The sequence below is a fragment of the Labrus mixtus genome, chromosome 10, assembly GCF_963584025.1.
Source record: "Labrus mixtus chromosome 10, fLabMix1.1, whole genome shotgun sequence".
In the NCBI taxonomy this organism is placed as follows: domain Eukaryota; kingdom Metazoa; phylum Chordata; class Actinopteri; order Labriformes; family Labridae; genus Labrus; species Labrus mixtus.
The window spans coordinates 22,584,828-22,604,423 of record NC_083621.1 but is presented as its reverse complement, the minus strand read 5'-3'; positions in this window follow the sequence as shown (position 1 = coordinate 22,604,423).

The following is a 19,596-nucleotide window of genomic DNA, read 5'->3' as shown; positions in this document are numbered from 1 at the left end:
AGGCTGTATGCCTGATATGCCAAGAAACTGTCGCAGTTTTCAAAGAGTACAGTATCAGCCGTCACTTTGCTACGAAGCATGCTAACTACGCTAACAAGCAGTCCCCGTAAGAACGGGCGGCTGCGGCTCAGAGGTTGAAGGATAATTTACAGACTCAGCAACATTTTTTTCACCAACAAACTGCGATTCAAGAGTCAACTACCAAGGCAAGTTTTTTGCTGGCATTCAAATTAGCAAAGACTAGCAAGCCTTTCTCTGAAGGCGAGTTTTTAAAAGAATGCATGGTAGAGACAGCAGGTCTCTTGTGTCCGGAGAGCCAAGGCCAGTTTGAAAAAAATCAGTTTATCACGCAGGACTGTGACTCGCTGTGTGGAACTGATTGATGAAGATATAGCCAGTGAATTAAACAAAAAGCCTGAGTCCTTTAAGTTATATTCACTAGCGCTGGATGAAAGTAATGACGTAAAAGACACTGCTCAGCTCCTCATTTTTATCTGAGGGATTAATGACAGTTTTGAGATAACGGAGGAGTTTTTGACCATGGAGTCCCTGAAAGGAAAAACACGAGGAGAGGACTTGTATAACCAGGTGTCTGCTGTCATCGAGAGAATGAAGCTACCTTGGAGTAAACTTGCCAATGTCACGACGGATGGATCGCCAAATTTAACTGGAAAACATGTTGGGCTGCTGAAAAGAATCCAGGATAAAGTGAAACCAGGATGTTATTTTCCTTCACTGCATCATCCATCAGGAATCTCTGTGTAAGTCTGTATTGCAGCTTAATAGGATAGGATAGGATAGGATAATACTTTATTGATCCCCAGAGGGGAAATTCGGCTGTTACAGCAGCACAGACAAGAAGCTCGAAAATACAAAATACACATTAAACAGAATAAATAAAAATAAAATAAAATAAAAATAAAAATAGGAATAAAAAAATAAAAAATAAATAAAAAATAAAATAAAAAATAAAAAACAAGGGGTATATACAAGTACAAAATGAATGAATGAATGAATGAAGTTAGCAGGGGGGAATTGAGACAGTATTTACAGAGAATGACAAGATAAAGTGACTGTGATTAAAGTGACTCTGTGTGATAAATAGCAGCAAGATGCAGAGTGTAGTTATATAATATAATGTAGTATAATATAATATAATATAGTGCAGTATGACCAATATAGTGTAGTATAATGAAGTGTTATATAATACAGACTAGTATAATAATATAATAAATATATAGAATGTACAGTATATATGTATATATATATATATGGATGCTAAGTAATAATAATAATAATAATAATACAATAATACAATGATAATAATGAAGCCATGGCCCTGGGGCCATGGGGGTAGTGTTCTATGGGGGTGAAGTTTAGTGTCCAGGACGTACTGTTATTGTTGTCATAGGCTGCTGTTGTACAGTCTGATGGCAGTGGGCACAAAGGAGCGCCTGAAACGCTCTGTTTTGCACCTGGGGGGGATGAGGCGTTGGCTGAAGGAGCTGCCCATCTGCCACAGCTCACCATGTAGGGGGTGAGAGGAGTTATCCAGGATGGATAAGATTTTGTCCTTCATCCTCCTCTCACCCACTGTCTCCAAACTGTCCAGATCAAGACCCACTACAGAGCGGGCCTTCCTCACCAGCTTGTTCAGCCTGTTTGCCTCACCAGTCTTGATGCCACCCCACCAGCACGCCACAGCAAAGAAGAGGGCGCTGGCCACCACAGACTGGTAGAAGGTCTTCAGGAGTCTGTTGCAGACACTGAACGATCTGAGTCTCCTCAGGAAGAACATCCTGCTCTGTCCCTTCCTGAAGAGGGCGTCAGAGTTGTGAGACCAGTCCAGTTTATTGTTGATGTAGACCCCAAGGTACTTGTATGAGTCCACCCTCTCCACTTCCTCCCCCTGGATGATGACTGGGGCAGGGGGCCTCTTCTTCTTCCGGTAGTCCACTACCACCTCCTTTGTTTTGCTGATGTTGAGCTTCAGGTGGTTGCTTTCACACCATGTGACGAAGCTCTCTAACAGTCCTCTGTACTCCTTCTCGTCGTCATCAGTGATGCACCCAACAATGGAGGAGTCGTCGGAAAACTTTTGGAGGTGGCAGGAACCAGAGTTAAACCTGAAGTCTGATGTGAAGAGAGTGAAGCGGAAAGGCGCCAGAACAGTTCCTTGAGGTACTCCTGTGTTGCCCGTCACTACATCAGAGACACAGTCGTCGACTCTGACATACTGTGGCCGGCCCGTGAGGTAGTTAAAAATCCAAGCTGTGGTGTCAGAGTGCAGCTGCATATCCAGTAGTTTGTCCCTCAGAAGGCAGGGCTGGATGGTATTGAAAGCACTGGAGAAGTCAAAGAACATGACTCTCACAGTGCTTCCCTTCGTCTCCAGGTGTGACAGGGCTTTGTGTGTCAGGAAGATGATAGCATCCTCCACACCAATGTGCCTCTGATATGCAAACTGCAACGGATCCTGGAAAGCAGTGAGCTGGGTCCTCAGGTGCTGGAGAACCAGCCTCTCAAATGTCTTCATGACATGTGACGTGAGTGCCACAGGTCTGTAGTCATTCAGAGCGCTGGGACGACCTTTCTTTGGGATTGGGACGATGCAGGAGGTCTTCCACAGGTCAGGCACCATCATCAGCCTCAGGGAGAGGTTGAAGAGGTGCTGAAAGACTCCTGCAAGCTGCCCAGCACACACCTTGAGGATCCTGGGACTGATGTTGTCTGGTCCACTGGCTTTTCTGATGTGGAGTCTGGAGAGTTCTCTTTGTACCTGGCTGGTAGTAAGAGTGAGAGTGGGACAGTGAGCAGGGGAGGGGTGTGGAGTACTGTCTATTGTCATGCAGGTACCTGAAGGGAGGGAGCTGGAAGGTGAGGGGGGGCTGTCCTTTGAAGCTGCTGATGAGGAGCTGAGAAAGGGGGGGGAGGTGGTCAGGACCTTGATAGGAGGAAGAGCAGAGTCTCCAGCAGAGGTGTGAATGGGGGCTGAGATGGTGGGGGGAGACCTAGACCCATTATTTGAGCTCACTGGGTCGGGGGATGTGTCAAACCTATTGAAAAATAGGTTCAGCTCAGCAGCAAATACTGGGTCTCCTTTAATCCTGGGTTCCGGCCTGCTGCAGCCCGTCATCTGCTTCATGCCATTCCACACCTCTTTTGAGTTGTTCTGTCCCATCTTGGCCTCAATCCTGTCCTTGTAGTTGTTCTTGGCCTCTCTCAGCTTCTTCTTTAACTCCTTTTGGACAGCCTTGAGCTTCTCACGATCCCTAGTCATGAAGGCCCTCTTCTTTTTGTTGAGGAGAGCTTTAATGTCTTTACTGATCCATGGTTTGTTATTTGAGAAGCAGCAGACCTTTTTGGTAGGGACTATGGTGTCCTCACAGAAACGGATGTAGTCTGTAATACAATGAGAGAGGCCTTCAATGTCATCACCATGTTCCTCTTTAAACATTTCCCAGTCTGTGACATTGAAGCACTCCTGCAGGGCCTCCTCTGTATCCTTAGACCAAACCTTCAAAATCCTTGTGTTGGCCCCCTGCTGCTTCACCAGGGGCCTGTAGGTGGTCTCAAGGTGGATGAGGTTGTGGTCTGATTCCCCAAGAGGGGGGAGGGAAGAAGAGCTGTATGCTCCCTTCACATTGGCATACAGGAGGTCCAGGGTTTTATTCCCTCTTGTAGCACAGTGCACATACTGTTTAAAGTTCGTCAGGACAGGGGAGAGAGAGACATGATTAAAGTCCCCGCTGATCATTATGAGGGCGCTGGGATGCTGGGTTTGTAGTCCCGCGATCATAGTGTGGATGACGTCACTCGCACTAGCGGCTACAACTGATGGTGGGACGTAAACAGCAACAGCAATGGCATGTGAGAACTCCCGTGGCAGGTAGTACGGGCGTAATCCCACCGCCAGCATTTCAACGTCTGGGGTACAGACACAGTCCTTCACAGTTACATGTCCGGGATTACACCATTTGGAGTTAATAAAGACAGCAAGACCTCCTCCTCTCTTCTTACCGCTCTGTCTCCCCCTGTCCGCTCGTACCAGCGTGAAGCCGGCCAGCTCGATGTGACTGTCCGGTATATTCCCATGCAGCCATGTCTCCGTGAAGCAAAGTAAACTGCACTCCCTGTAGACCCTCTGGCTGTTTACTAAAGCTGTAAGTTCGTCCGCTTTGTTGGCGAGTGACCTGACGTTCCCCATGATGACCGACGGTAGAAAGGGTTTAAATTTCCTGTCTCTCTCGATCCGCTCCCTGACTTTATTGCCGGCTTTCTTCCCCCGGCGGACACCTCTCCATAACTCCTCAGGGATGCGTGTAGGAGGAACACCGGCTCCACGCCTGAAGCTCAGTAGTTCCTCACGAGTGTACGTGATCATTCCAACAATAGAAAAAAAAAAAAAAAAAAAAAAAAAAAGTCCTGAAGAACACGTAATTCCACGAGTAATACCGCAACTAAAACGCTGCAGCAGTGTCCAACAGTAAACACCGAAACAGTGCAAGAATACTCAATAAAAACAAGAAAATAGACGAGATAAAGAAAAAAAAGAGTCGGAGCTGCTGCAACAGGCTGCCGACTCTCAGCGCCCGCAGTGATCATGTCATGAATCCAGTTGTAAAACTTGTTAACTTTATACGAGCAAGGGGACTTCAGCATCGTCAGTTTATTATGTTCCTGGAGGAAACTGATGCGGATCATCAGGACTTACTGTACCACTCTCGTGTCCGCTGGTTAAGTTTGGGCAAAGTGTTTCAACGAGTGTGGGAGCTGAAAGAGGAGATCAGCGCATTTTTGGAGTTAATGGGGAAATCCGACAAATTTCCTGAGCTAAGCGATATACCTACGTATGTGAGCAGACATTCAGCGTCATGAACATCAACAAAGCCCCTCACAGATCCAAGTTAACTGACCAACACCTCGGATCTATCCTGAGAATTACCACTACAAAACTAACTCCAGACTTTAATGCACTGGCAAAAAAGAGAGATCAACAACACTGTTCCCACTGAAACTGAACGAGTGTTTATTAAAATTTAAATTAATTAAATGAATGCATTTGGAAATCAATTTGTACAATGAGCCTTGCATATTCATGCTTTGCTACCTGTTAAAGGCCAAATCCTTTCATGTAATGGTTTTTACATGTCATTTATATTAGTTCACACAAACACTCCATCCATCTGTTCCTGGCCCGGCCCCTCTGTCAAATTTTAGAACCCATTGTGGCCCGCGAGTCAAAAAGTTTGCCCACCCCTGCACTAGACTCATTAAGGATCTGTGAACTGCTCATAGTCTAAATCTACCTTGATGGTGATTCTTGGTAGGGTAAATTAAATTAAAATGTTATGCAAAAAGTTGCATTTTTAATTATCCTGCTTCTTCAAATAAAAAGTCTGATACTCCTCATCATTAAAGCTACAGCAGGATAGCTTTATCATAACTGTAATCTTATTCTAATTAAAAAAACAACAGCCCTGGTACATTATATTAAATTGTTTTAAATTTTACCATCAAAACCTCATCTTATCTGCTCATTAAGAAATTTGTGATTACATCTGGTAAGATAAGCTGTTATCAAACAACCAACAAACTTCATCAGACTAAGATTTAAATGACTAATTTTGATGGGCCCACAGACATAGGAGAAACAGCTTTTTGTTGGTTTTTATTACAGAAAAGAATTGACAAAAAATGAAGAAGGATGTAATCAAAATATAAAAGAGCTTTCTTAGAATCTTCTAAAGAATAAGTTACAGAACAGTGGGTCTCTCACCAACCGTTCTTAAGAATAAATGTGTCCTTAAATCGGACTAACAAAGTTTTGAAGAAGATTCTCGGATTCACCGATGTTTTCTCTTTTCTCTGTGGGATTTGTTCTTATAACAGAAGTTATGAACACTCATGAGCACTCTTACGCACATCTGAGTGCTGACCTGCTCGGGCTTAATGTCTTATGATCATAAAAAGCTTAGTGGTCTTTAAAATAAATAAAATACAGATGACACTTCAATTCACATTAATTATGCTTATTACATCCCATGCGTCTTTTTTGTGTACCAATGTAACCATTCCTCACACTGCTGAATAAAAGAGTTAGTTTGCTGCTGACCTCCTGCATCAAGTTTCTTCTCCGTTAGGAGTCCGCTGCTCCACTGATGCCGTTTTCAGCGTTTCCGTTTACCATCTCCACAAGCTTATTTTTTGCTACAAGCATGTGTTTCTGTGTGTCACTCTGAGTAGGCGGTTATTGCGCTAATTGGGAACAACAGGCATGGGCCTTAAACTTATGAACACAAGGAGATAAGAACACAGCTGCAAACAATTTGGTCATTTAACAACACGTTGGTGAATCTGTTGGAGAGTCTTCTTAGAAATCTTCTCGAGAAGAACTTCTGAAAATTCTTAAACACATATTGGTAAATGAGGCCCAATAGCTTTTGCTCACAATCAAATAGCTTTTGAAACTGCTTGAGCCAATAAACAATACACCGAAGGACCATTTAAAAATTCAAATTTTTAAAACAAGCAGACAGAAGAATAAGTGCAAATAGATAACTAACTACAACAACACATAGATAACATATTTTTTAGGGGGTAATGCAATGCATGTGTTTTATTTGCACACCAGATAAAGCAATGCAGAAACTTGCACCTCCAAGAAAACAAACATTTAAAACAGTGGCTCTCAGTGTTTCAGGAGTACTGACCTCATTTCACTGAGTACACAGGTTCAACAGTGTCAAATGATTGGTCACCCGATGTCTCTTCCCCAAGGCTGGGTTCACAGAAAGCGCAGTCCCACACTGAGGTCTGAGGCTTCACAGTAACATACAGTAGTAAACATTTGACCGCACTGCTCGCTGTCTTTCAGCCCTGCAGACCTGTCACTCTCTGTTCTGTTCTGCATTGCGTGCTTTTGGTCCATCCCCTGCAGGAGAGGAGAGGAATACATCAGGCTTCTTAAGCTTCTTCAAATCTGCCTCAGCACCCAAGCATGTGCGGAGCTTCCCTGCAGTCCAAGACCACAGCTGGCCTCTTTACAGTTCCAGGCTAAACTGCAGGGGATCAATAAGCAGCAGGAAAGCCCCAAGATGTGCTGTGAGAGCGCAGCAGTGTCCGTCTACCTCTGAGCCATCTGTGAGCTGAAATGAAGACACTCCCTATAATTTGAAATGGAAACAGCATCAACTCTACACGGAAATACATTTACATTCCCTTGACCAAGTGTGTCTTCTTACTTGTTTTAGGCATCATAGTCATAGTCATCAGTAGTCAACATACAGCTGCCACTCAGGAAGGTCTATCATAGCAAGATATCATCTACAGACATGAACTGATTACTAAGTTCTGCCACCTTGAGTGATACTGGAATCTTTTTCTGGCCCATGGACTATCAGACTGGAAGAAAACAAAGGTTCATGTATGGAAAAATTCAAAAGTGTTATTTTCTAAATGGTCACAGCAGTAACAACTCATTTCGGTTTGGTGCTATTATGCAGAAAACACGACAGTATTATAAAATCTTGGACACAACCTACAGTTAAAAGGCACGGAGAAGCAAAAGCATCAAGTCATCGTCTCTCAATCTGAAGTTCAAGGGTTCGATCCCCAGCTCCTGCATCAACATGTGCCATGTGTCCTTGGGCAAGACCCCAAGTTGCTCCCATCAGCAGAGAATGGGATTAGTAATTTCTGATGGACACTTTACATAGCCCATTAACCACACACATTAACACACTGATAGCAGTGTGTTAATGTGTGAAAGCGCTTTGAGTAGTGGCCCAATTTGGAATTAACATGGACATCCCATTAGTCCCAATATACCTGAGTTTACTGATAGCATTGCATTGTTGTAACTCAAATAACATTTCAAGCTACTCTATCTCCAAAAGAGAAAAGCTGCTGCCAGTATCTCTGTGATTACTTCTGTTTGTTTATTGGTGTTAAAGTGTACTCATAGGACCTTTTACATTCTGGTTTAAGTGTTTTATTCTTGGCAGAGGCTTACAGGAAACAACAGCTGAATACAGGCAAATGACTAGATGAAGCCTCTCACTGGCTCATTAAATCACAGCGGCAGAGCTCGTGCCATTTTGAGCCTCGACATCGAATAACCCTGCAGACCATTACAGATATTGACCAGCGTTTTGAGAGAGGACCCACTGCTGTACCGTCTTCTCCTCCAGTCAGACGCTGCCTCTCTCGACTTGTTTTGTGTCTCTCTTCTGCTCTCTTCTCTTCTTACGTTTGACTTCAGCAGTGCATCAACCGTTCAATAACACATCTCACTCTCGGGATACGTAGAGATTTATTGGTCCACATGGCCGACTGTAGAGGAGAGGTTGAACTAAAGAGACCTCTGAATGTCAATTTACAGGAACACACACACACACACACACACACACACACACACACACACACACAAACACAGTTCCGACATATACTATATCACAACAAAAACATACTTTCTCCCTCTCACTGTTATCCATAGCATGTGCACACACACTAACTCTGACTATCCCCCCCACACACATGCACACGTACACACACACACACACACACAAGCTGGTACTGTATCTCAGGGTACTGTTAGAGGTGCTTGCATTAACATTATAAATCTATGTTCAAACGCCAGCAGCAATTTACCTTAATGTCACCAGCAACATTTTCCTACCTATGCGCACAGACACATGGATGCCACAAAAAAAGGGCTTCATTGTGTGTGTGTGTGTGTGTGTGTGTGTGTGCGCGCCCTTTACAGTAATCCATTCTCCAATGCACAGTATTTTTAATTAGTTATGAAAACCCAGAGTGAACTTGGGAGCTGGAGGGGGGATCTTTGAGTGTTTGTCAATTTATGGCACAGTGAGTGACATTAAACAAAGCCTCAACCTCACACACACGCATGCTCTCATAGACTCGTGCACATCCATACACAGATGGGGTATTCTTAATTATTTGAGCGCTCACATGCTGTAGAAGCAGGATCACATTCAGAAACAGCTGCTGAGATGGTGTGTGTTTATTGAGTTACTGACACAATAAAACATCTCTTGTTTTTCATTTGGGAGCTGGAGGAAGTCTTCACTCTCAAACTCATCCTCCTCTTTTTATGAAGGGATTTGTAACCATCGCTTTGTGTATAAAAAAAACAATCTGTTTTCGAGCCTTGTTTGTAACACCAACAAGAACACATAAAACCGGTGTATCAGGGGAAAAGTATTGACTCCACAGATTCCATGATGAGTAAACCTAATGTTGTTTTCTATTATGTATTTTAGCTCTGTCCTTACTGGCCCACTTTATTGAGGACTTACTTATCCAGACACCTACATGTAAGTCTTTCACTACTGCGTAAACACAGTTCATGAAACCCGAGGCCCTGTTTGACAAAACTCCCCACAGAAAAACTAAAAACACAATATACAAAACGTCTTACATCTCTTACAAAAACGAACACTATCCAAAGCTTTATCAACTGTTACACTTTTGCTCCCAAATAATACACACTAACACCAAATACTGAAGATGGCCTCTCTGCGTTCTCTTGCTCCTTTTCCTCTTTCTCCTCTGCCTCTTTCTTCCCTTTTCCTGTGGCTCTTTCCTTTCTTCCTCTTTCTCCTTTTCCTCTTCCTCCTTCCCCTCTGCCTCTTGTTGTCTCCCTCTTAGTCCTCTAACTACGTCTCTTTTTTCTCCTCTCCCTCCTTCTCCTCTTCAGCTCTCCCTCGTCCTCTTCCTCCTCTGCCTCTTTCTCCTCCTACTTCTCATCTTTTTCCTCTCCCTCCTTCTCTTCTGCCACTTTTCCTCCTCCTCTTTTCCTCTTCCTACTTCACCTCTTTCTTCTCTCCCTCCTTCTTTTCTTCCTATTTCAACAGGACTTGAACCTGCAACCCTCCGGTTCCCAACTCATACTGTATAAAAATGTAGAATTCAAGAGCCTTATGATCCCACTAAAGGTGTTCCCCTTCCCACTGTCGCTTACACTGGTCCCTGTCCTGTGACCACTTCACACCAGAAATGGCTTTGCATGCACAGGTGCACATATGCACACATAAGGGCAACATACACGCAGAAGTTCACACACATCAGGAACTAAATGTTGAACATTTGCTCCCTGTAGCAGTAATCATAATGCCCCTAGCATTTATACCAAGCCAAAGCTGAGCAAAGGACATACTGGAATAAATGATAAATGTTTCTCCTTTGTCATGGGCGGTTAACATGATCAGAGAAGTGAAAGGATGATTAATGATAACCTCAATATTGTCAAAACGAGAGAATACCAAAGCTGGCAGCAACATTGTAGTTTCATTGTCAAACAATGAGAATAAGGATGAGAACTGTGATTTCAGGTGGATCTCCTTCTGCCTCAAATTGTGAACATTCGCTTGGCTATGTGTACAAACTTAAGAAGCAATGAGGAGCTTGTTGTAAAAGTTAATCAGGTGAAAAGCCAACAAGAAACAGGTCTGCAATTCAAACAGTTAATTGCAGTATTTGTCCAAACTAGTCGGATGTTCCTTATGTCTCCGTCTGCTCATTCCTTTTCTGCGTCAGTGTGTCTGAGGAACTATTTGAGCTGGGTCAAAGGTCACCAACTGCTCTGAAGAAGTTCAGTTTAATTCTAGAAGACATATTATCTTGTACCTGTACTTCGGCTCTTATTTGACTGAATATCTCTTTGCAGGAGTTTTAACCTAAAAAAAAAAAAAATCAAAACATCCTGAGCAGCCAGTGCTATCATTGATTTTTCTTGTAGTCTAGTACAGTGATTTCAAAGTAAGGGTCAGGACCCCCAGGGGGAGCTAGAGGGGTTCCAGAAACTTAGAGGAAAGAGGGGGTATTGAACTTGTTAAAATCTACAGATGACATTATTTAAGAAGACAGTTTTTTTTAAATGTCTTAATAATATCTGCACATCCAGATCGAAGGGCCTTTTCTATGCCCATATTTTAATAACACTCACAATTCAAATCACAACTGAGCAGCCGCTATGAGTGACACTGATGTATAAGAAGATTGCTGCAACACTGAAAACTGGCTACCCACCCCTTCCAGCTCCGTCGCTACCCGTCGGCCCCTGTCTGCCTGTTTTAGGCCGTCATGACGGTCGGCGTGGCTGGTGAGAGGAATCACTCTGATTGGCTGTTCAGAGGTTTCATTTATCTCTCCCCTTGAGCCTTGTTCTGTAGTATCCCTGCTTTCACCCAGTTAGTGCTGTTTCTCCTTATTTGTCACCTCAACCTTTCTTTTCTTTTTCCACTAAAAGACCAAGGGCTGACAATGCCAGTGGCATTTTCAACTTTTTATCAAGATATTATTCTCAATTAGAAGCACGTAGAATACGAGTGGTGACCGACAGCGGTGTGAAAATGGTGTTCTCGTATCATAACAACGGATTACCGCCGCTTGCTGGCATGGAGAGTTATTTCCTCTAAAGCATGCGCAGAATGTACGTGTTGGTTGGCTGTCAGCTGTAGTCTTTGTGCTTTGCTGAAGTGCAACTTTTTGGCCAAGACAAAGGCGTCATGAGGCGACGCCACAATCGTCTTTCGTCGCCACTAGTTATTTGGCGTCTGCTTGGTGTATCAGAGCCTTTACGGCAGACTGACCTAACTAACTTAACTGATCCACATTCACTCTGTACTTCAAACCTTACAGTGTTGACTGGGCTTGAAAAGCCTGTGTGAAACATCTTTGATGATTTCATTCCAACAGTCCATGACTTAAATGCAACTGAGAAAGTGAAGAGAGCCAGGGGATTGTCTGAAAGCTGCACAGCATGCAGCATAGACCCCCCCAGTGTGCCACTGACGCCTACAATCACAATGCATCACAGTGTTGGAGGCAGAAGAGTTCACAGAGGAGCACAAAGGACTAAACACACTCAGATATTTCTGCACAATTCACATTTGAGGAAGGATAAAGAGAAAACAAGCCACAGATAAAACCTCATCTGTGTCCAATGGAAAACACCAAACAATGCATGCAGAGAGTATTTAGGATGACATCTTTTAATTATCAGCATCAGAAAAGACAGCGTTTCAATTGTATAACCATTTAAAAGAAAGTGACCCTGACGTGCTCCATAACAAAGCCCTCACCTCCACATAGACTACAGAGGGCTGCCCCCTGAGACAGCTTCTGGGACTCTGTTTACAAGCAGAGTCCTCAGACAGAGACCCAATCAGAATAAACCAAATTATTGAACAACATAAAGAAAACAACTTAACACACGAAAAAGATTCAACCAAAAAACAGAGCAAATTAGAATGGTATCTGGCCCTTCAGAGAGATTACACTGTGGCAGAATATCTGAGCACTGGGATTGATCCAAAACGGAGGACATGTTTGACCATGTACAGACTCAGTGAACACGGCCTCGCCTTCTAGAGAGAGGACGCCACAGACACACCTGGCTCCCCAAAGAGGAGCAGTTAACTGTCCACTGTACCTTCTACAATTCACTGAGCAGACATCAGACACTTACTTCCCACTCATTAAAAAAAAACACAAAAGTTAATGAACAAAGACCAAAAATGTGTGTACCTGCTGGGTGAGATACATCAGTGTGCAAACACTTCAGCACGTTATGTGAGCTGCTGTAACCAGAAAAGAGCGTCTTAACAGCTCAAAACCACCACGAAGAATACAGTCTAAGCATCTGTGTATCACTGCACCATCATATACACAACTGTGTAGCAGCCGCACTCTGACATCTCTCCACTAATGCATGTCCACAGGTCCTGTCTGTACATGTGTGTGATTCAGGCCTGTGTGTGTGAGAAGCATGTCTCTCAGTAACGGAGTGTAAACCAGAATTTCCCTCAGGGATTAATAATGTATATATATATATATATAAATATATAAAAAATAATGCTACCTCTATATCATGAGATATGAGGGAATATTCACATCTCTAATTTTACCTCTCAATTTTTGCTGCACGTCCTCCTTTTTATCCAAGGACAATTTATTCAGTCTATTACTTTCAGCCACAGAGCAGCTTAAATGGAACATTTAGCAGTGAAATATATAGTACAAGGGCCCTTCAGCAGCACCAGGTATAAGAGGAAACTACATTAACATTTTTCTCTGCCCTCCCACATTTTCCTATCAAGTACAACATTTCAGTTCTTCTGGTCACATTCCCGCTTTCCTCGAGTCGTGGCTCCTGCTGCCTGTCTGCTGTTCTTACATTTCAAAGCGTCTGTCAGAAGATCTATTCCAACCTCAGATATTTGTGATGTGCAAATGCAGCGCCATAGCCTCCGATGTTAATCAGTGGTTTCTGCTCCAGATCACACCTACACAAACTTTTGCATCATGCTATTGTAATTCATCTTGTTATTATTTTAGTTTTGCATCGTTAAAAAGGAGGAGGAGGGACAGCACACTGCAGGGGAACACCCGCTAAGACTGTGCACAACCAAAGGTTAAATAAATGCTCCCATCTATTGATTTCAGAGCAATAAGCTATCAGCCACTGTTGTTGTATAACAAGAGGAGTTAATGGTCACATCCTGCTAAGCTAAGCTTTTTCAGCCCCAGGCTATTCCATGCAATTGTGTGTGTGTTCCTGTGTGTGTGTGTGTGTGTGTGTGTGTGTGTGTGTGTGTGTGTGTGTGTGTGTGTGTGCGGGAACCTATTCTTCATCAACCTCTGCCATCATTGTCATCATGTCGTCCTCAAACTGCATCTTTAAACATTAAACACAGCTATTCAATTTAGCCTCAGCTGTTCAACATACATCAAAATATTCCACATCTCTCATTCAACACACAGCCATTCGTTGCGCAGTGTTTTCCCTACCTTTCATTTGGAGTGGCAACCTGCCAGGTGTGAGAAAAGAAGACCCCTCCCCTTCGCGTCAGAGTCCTGACAAGACTTACCGTCACACTGCACGTGTTGCCTTGATTACAGTCCGACGAGTAACTTGAGAAGTAGCAATGGATTAAGAGTTCATGGTAAACTGCACTTGGATGTAGATACCTGCTTATAGTGATTAACTAAAGGCAATTTCAAAGTCAAATGATCCCCAATGGTCTCCAGGATTTGTACTGCAAAAAATCAAAGCCCACTGAAATCAAAGAGCATAATTAAACTTGTATTCTATAATTATTAGCAATTATTTTTGCTCTTCTTCTATCTTTTTCTCTTTGCAAAGAAGTTGAGATTGAATTGACTAGACATTCTTCTGTAGATAGATATAATCTGAGTTAGTCTCTAAGAGTCTTTGGATTGACCCCAGAAAGGGGAGACCTCAGAAGGCAGAATGAACCAACAAGGAATAAGTGTTCAGCACAGCCCATACTGTATAATGTCTCTGTCTCTGTTATGTCGGATGGACAGACTTCACTTTACAGCAGAATTTGTGGAATAACAGTTCATAGAAAACAAAATACCCGTGATTCAAATTGTATGTGAACAAATCTTTTCTGGTTTGGGATCAACAACATGGACCGAATTCAAACATAAGATGAGGATGAGTGCACTGTCTGTAGCCATAATTGGAGCAGACTCACTAACAGATGCAAACTCCCAGCTGTCCTCTGGACTGAGAACCAGACAAACAAGTGTCGGCAGACAACACACTGCTGGATCAATAACTGTATGAAGAGTTTAGCGTAATGTTAGACACCGTCCAAATGACAGATCCTTTCATCTGTGTAAGTCTTGGATTTTAAGCAGAGAGCCAGAGATATACTATGAGTGTTTGTGAATAAAGACAAAATACTATTTGAATTAAGAATATTATATCTTACCACTATTGGGCTATTGCATTAAATGTACTCAATTTTAATATTGTCAGAAAAGATAGCTTTTAACTTCCCTTAGATTAGATAACAAAAGGATTTTAGACGTACAACAGGAAAAACATGCAGCTAATTCAGAAACAATTTTATTTCAATGCAGATGTGAAATGACAGTCTGCAAATAAAAAAAAGCTCTGCTGCAAAAATGCAACAACAACAACAGCATTAACATCTACGTACTGTAATTGGCTCATACTTTGATATACATTATAAATACATACATGTCATTTGGGCAGAGTTGGGAGGTTGGAGCTATAAATCCTGTGGGGGGAGTTTCAACCAGTCCCAGTTTGTGGTAAACCAGCTACAACTGATCAGTATCTGTGTGCTACAGTGATTAAAGCAGGCCAAATTGATAGTTGCAGGTTTAAAATGGGAGACTTTTGACCCTGTTTCATTTTAAGTTTTGAAGCTGTCACTTTTATTATGATAAACTGTATATGGACAATGCCAGAACAAAGAGCTTCGAAGGTTAAGTAACGGCCAGGGCCTGTCTAGGTATCAATAAGTTCTCCCTATGACATTACTTACAAATATACGTCCCATTTTCACGCTCTCTGTCCCGAGTGCAGGTCACCGATCTGTGGATCGATAGATGTGGGTTTGCAGTAAAATTAAAGTGTCCTTATTTTGAGGATTGAAAATATGGTCACCCTATACAAATAGCTATGCTGGATTCACAAATATAAGTTTTAGACCCATTTATTACTTCCACAGACAGTTTATCATTTGTTCCCATATCTCTTTCTTTGAGCTGATCTCTTTTATTCTCCCTGTATTTCCATTCTGTCTGTTTCTATCTTCCCTCTCTTGCCTGGTATAATCCAGCCATCTAGGGATGCTCTGCACAATAAAGCTGTCATGAGTCAATCTCTTCTGATAAACAAGCTCTTCCTGCTCTACAGCCAATAGGGAACAGTGCTTCAGTTCTGGTCCATTTCATTGGACGTGCTCCAGGAAGTGCTTGGATGGCGCTTTGTATATCAAATCCTGCACTGGGAAATGGGTTTACAGTACTTGACATGCCTTGCCAAGTACAAAGCATGCACTCCCACACGTGATCACATGCACACACATTAGCATGAAGGGAGGCATTTGCAGCAGTCAGTGCTTTCTGCCAAGCTCAGATACGGGCACATGCTTCCCTTAACACACACACTCTCTGGATCGCTTGTCTATTGGTACATAAGCTGGGCATGAAAACCGAATGTATTAACTTGTATGACAGCAGAACATCTTTGTTACAATTTGAAGAAGGAAACATTTCATGGTTACACTCTTCCTTCATGTTGATTTGCACCTCCTTTTTTGCATGCATGCGCCCAAAGTCCTCATATTTTTATAGATGTGCCTGCATGGGAGACAGTGCTGCTGCTGTTTGTGCCTAAGGTGTGCACATTTGTGTGTGAGGTGATGGATGTGACTCATTTTATCTGTATCAAATGTGCAGCCAAATAGCCATATTCACAAACAACAAGGTTAAACAGTTTTTTAAGAAAGAAACAGCAACCAAGACAAGATTGTGATGCTATAAGGTTAACAGCAAAATCATCACTACCTATCATCCATCCATTATCTATACCGCTTTTACCGTTAGGGGTCACAGAGGCTGGAAGTGATCCCAGCTGTCATTGGGCGAGAGGTTGGGTACACTCTGGACTGTTCACCACGCAATGACAAACTACAGACAATGAGTCACCAATTAACCTCAAGAGCATGTCTTTGGACTGTAGGAGGAAGCCTGACTACACAGAGAGAAGCCATTAGTGCATGGGGAGAATATGGGAACTTCACAGAGAGAGGCTTCTGTCTGACGGTGGGGGACAAAAAAGTGTAATAATGAAATGATAAAAAACTAAAAGTTTGAGCTTCACAACCAGTCTATGACTTTGCATTAACTTCAGTCAAATTTGACCACTTAATCCATTTTCGTTTTGAGGAAACAGTGAACAGTTTACTTTGTATTATGCATCATAATCCTTATATGCATATATTTGTCCAAAACAAGTCTGTTAATCTCAAACAACAAATTGCAGAAAGAAACAGAAAAGCAGAAATGCACTTTGATAAATGACAGTTTTTAGCTGAAGTTTAAAATCTTGAAATGACAAACTAAATGTTGATTGTTCTTTCTATAACAAGTTTCCCATCTTCATAAAGGACTCCTGCAGAGGCTTTTTGATACAGTAACTGTGCCAACATTTCAAATAACAGTCATTCTAAAACAGTGAGAATGTTTTGCATTTTTAAAGCTCCTATGAGAAGATTTTGGCTTGAAAACAGAGTTGAATTAGAATAGATGCCTCTTTATGACCTACAAAACAAACAAGACCATCAGCATAGAGATTGATGATTGCCATATAGGTTTTTTTTTTATGTTTGTAACCTTTGCTGAGGGGTATGTGTTTTACTACCAACTTCCACTAGATGCGTGTTCAGTCAGTCTCTGCTCGGTTCCGGCAGCGGAGGTGATAGGTTTTCACTTTATTCAATGTGTGTGCTTCCACTGGCTCCGCTGCGCTGCGTCTCAGCTCGGGCAGTCCGGAGCCCTCCGCAGCAGACACGCAGGGCTTCTATTTTTGCTGGATGCTGGAGCCCGCCGCATCAATTTGCACAGAAAAGAACAAGCGGGACGGGAAGCCAGACACCGAAACAGCATTAAAACAACCGGTTAATTTTCAAAATAAAACACTCCGTTTTAACGGTAAAAAAAAAAAATAAGGCTGTTTGTGTGTTTGTTTTTGTTTTTAAGGTTTTTGTACCACATTCATCGTATTATCTCACGCTGTCACGAGTGAATCTGTAAAATAACTGCGGGAATCCCTTTCGGCACTCAGCTGCGGCTGTGCTGCTCAGTGCTGCGGACGGAGGACGCAGCCGGTGGGTGTTGACGGACGAGGTTGCAAGGAGCTGAAACGGTCCGGAGCGGACACGCAATGCACACGTATCTGGTGGAAGTTCAGGCCCAGATCAAGTTATTAACAGCAGGCTGCAGAAATAATCTTTGTCTGCATTTTGCACAACAACAAGTCTCAGTTAGTAGCAATGAATTGAAGACAACTGGATGCAATTTGCTTAGTCAGAAAGACACTACTTTTACACAAGTAGATCTGAAAAGAGATAAGAGGTACCACTTTGTCCACATGGGGGTGCCAAACACAAAAAGTTTGAGTTCCTCACAGGAGCTTTAATCTGCTGTTTTGTATGCACTCTTACACGATAAGCAGAAGTCTTTGCCAGGTTACAGCTTTTTAATAATTGAAAGTTTTACAAAGAATAGTTGTTCCTTCTGTCTAACAATGTGAAATGTTACATTTAGTTTCATTCATGATCAATATATAAATGTTTAACAAACAGAATCTATGTGGTACTGATTTAAATTGTGCATCAGTTCAAACCACCTTTTTTTTTTAACTCTTTCTCCTAATTTTTTCCAATGATCTGGTTATTTCACATTGATACAAATCAAATGGGTTTTATTCAGCTTGTAAGTGGGATATGAGTCACAGGAACTGGCAACCCAACTGGAGGCAGCATGTGCAAACCACCCAACCCCACGTGCTTCACTCCTCACAGCGGCTGCTCAACCCCTCTGATTTGCTCGGCTTAGCTTGCTGAAGAAAAAGTCTGAAACGGGTCCAAAGAAGAATAAAAATGTGCCTGCAAATTTCACTTCACCTGACAGGAGACGTACCCCCTTCTTTCCCTATAGGTTGGTATTCACCATTCAATTTGTAATGTATTGTGTCGCTTATTAACTGGCAACTCACTCACTGACTCACATGGAGAGTGATCCACCCCTCTACATGCATAGTGTCCTATAGACCTCTGATCAAGCTGTGGTAAAGTGGGTTTACTCTCTTCTATCATCATAGTGAAGCGTATTTCAACAGGGGGCGCCAAACTGAAGTTTGCTGAATGATGCTGTAACTGGTTGAAAGCAATGATTACAGGATTCTCCTGTCTTTTTTGATAAAAGCTGGCATCAGGTCCAGCATTAGACTATTAAGTGGTTTAAGAAACTGTTTTCTTCAATCATAAAAAAAAAACCTTGTTGATCTTGGGATCAAATCCTCTGCTGCTCGCTTCCTCCAGTGACTCATACGACCCCCACCTGCTCCAGTGACGCTGGAGGCCGTGAGTGACTCTGACTTTATGATGCTTAACAAATACTACAAGTAGGCCATGACTGATTTGCGATTTTTGGGACTGATACCGATATCAATATCAGGGATAAAAAAAGAAAAACAACTGATACCGATATATCGGCCGATATCTTTTAGATCTATTTTCGAGCTGTAGAGATTTAAGTTGATATGGACATTTATTGTGTTGATCACTCAAATGCAGTTATCAAACACTTATGGAAAAGATAATGAAGACAAGATGGTCACTCAACTGAAAAGTAACTGCTCATGTACCTGCATCACCTCTCGACACTCTGGAGAGTGATGATGCTTGCTGTAATCCATACAGCACACTCTGCTGGTGACAGCCAGAAAGGGAACTGCTAGTTTAATACAATGAAACTCAAATTTAATTATATTTGACTTCATATCTGCTTAGCCTATACCGATAGTCACTGGATATGCTAATATCAGCTGATTGATCTGTCAGGCTCTAACTACAGCTATGTTAAATATTCATGACTTAGATGTGTATCATATTGAACATATCGTCATGTCCATTGAAAAATTAGTAGTTTTTCTTTATTTAAAATTCTATCAGATGCACAACATGCACAAGTGAAAGGAATACAAATTAATGAATTATT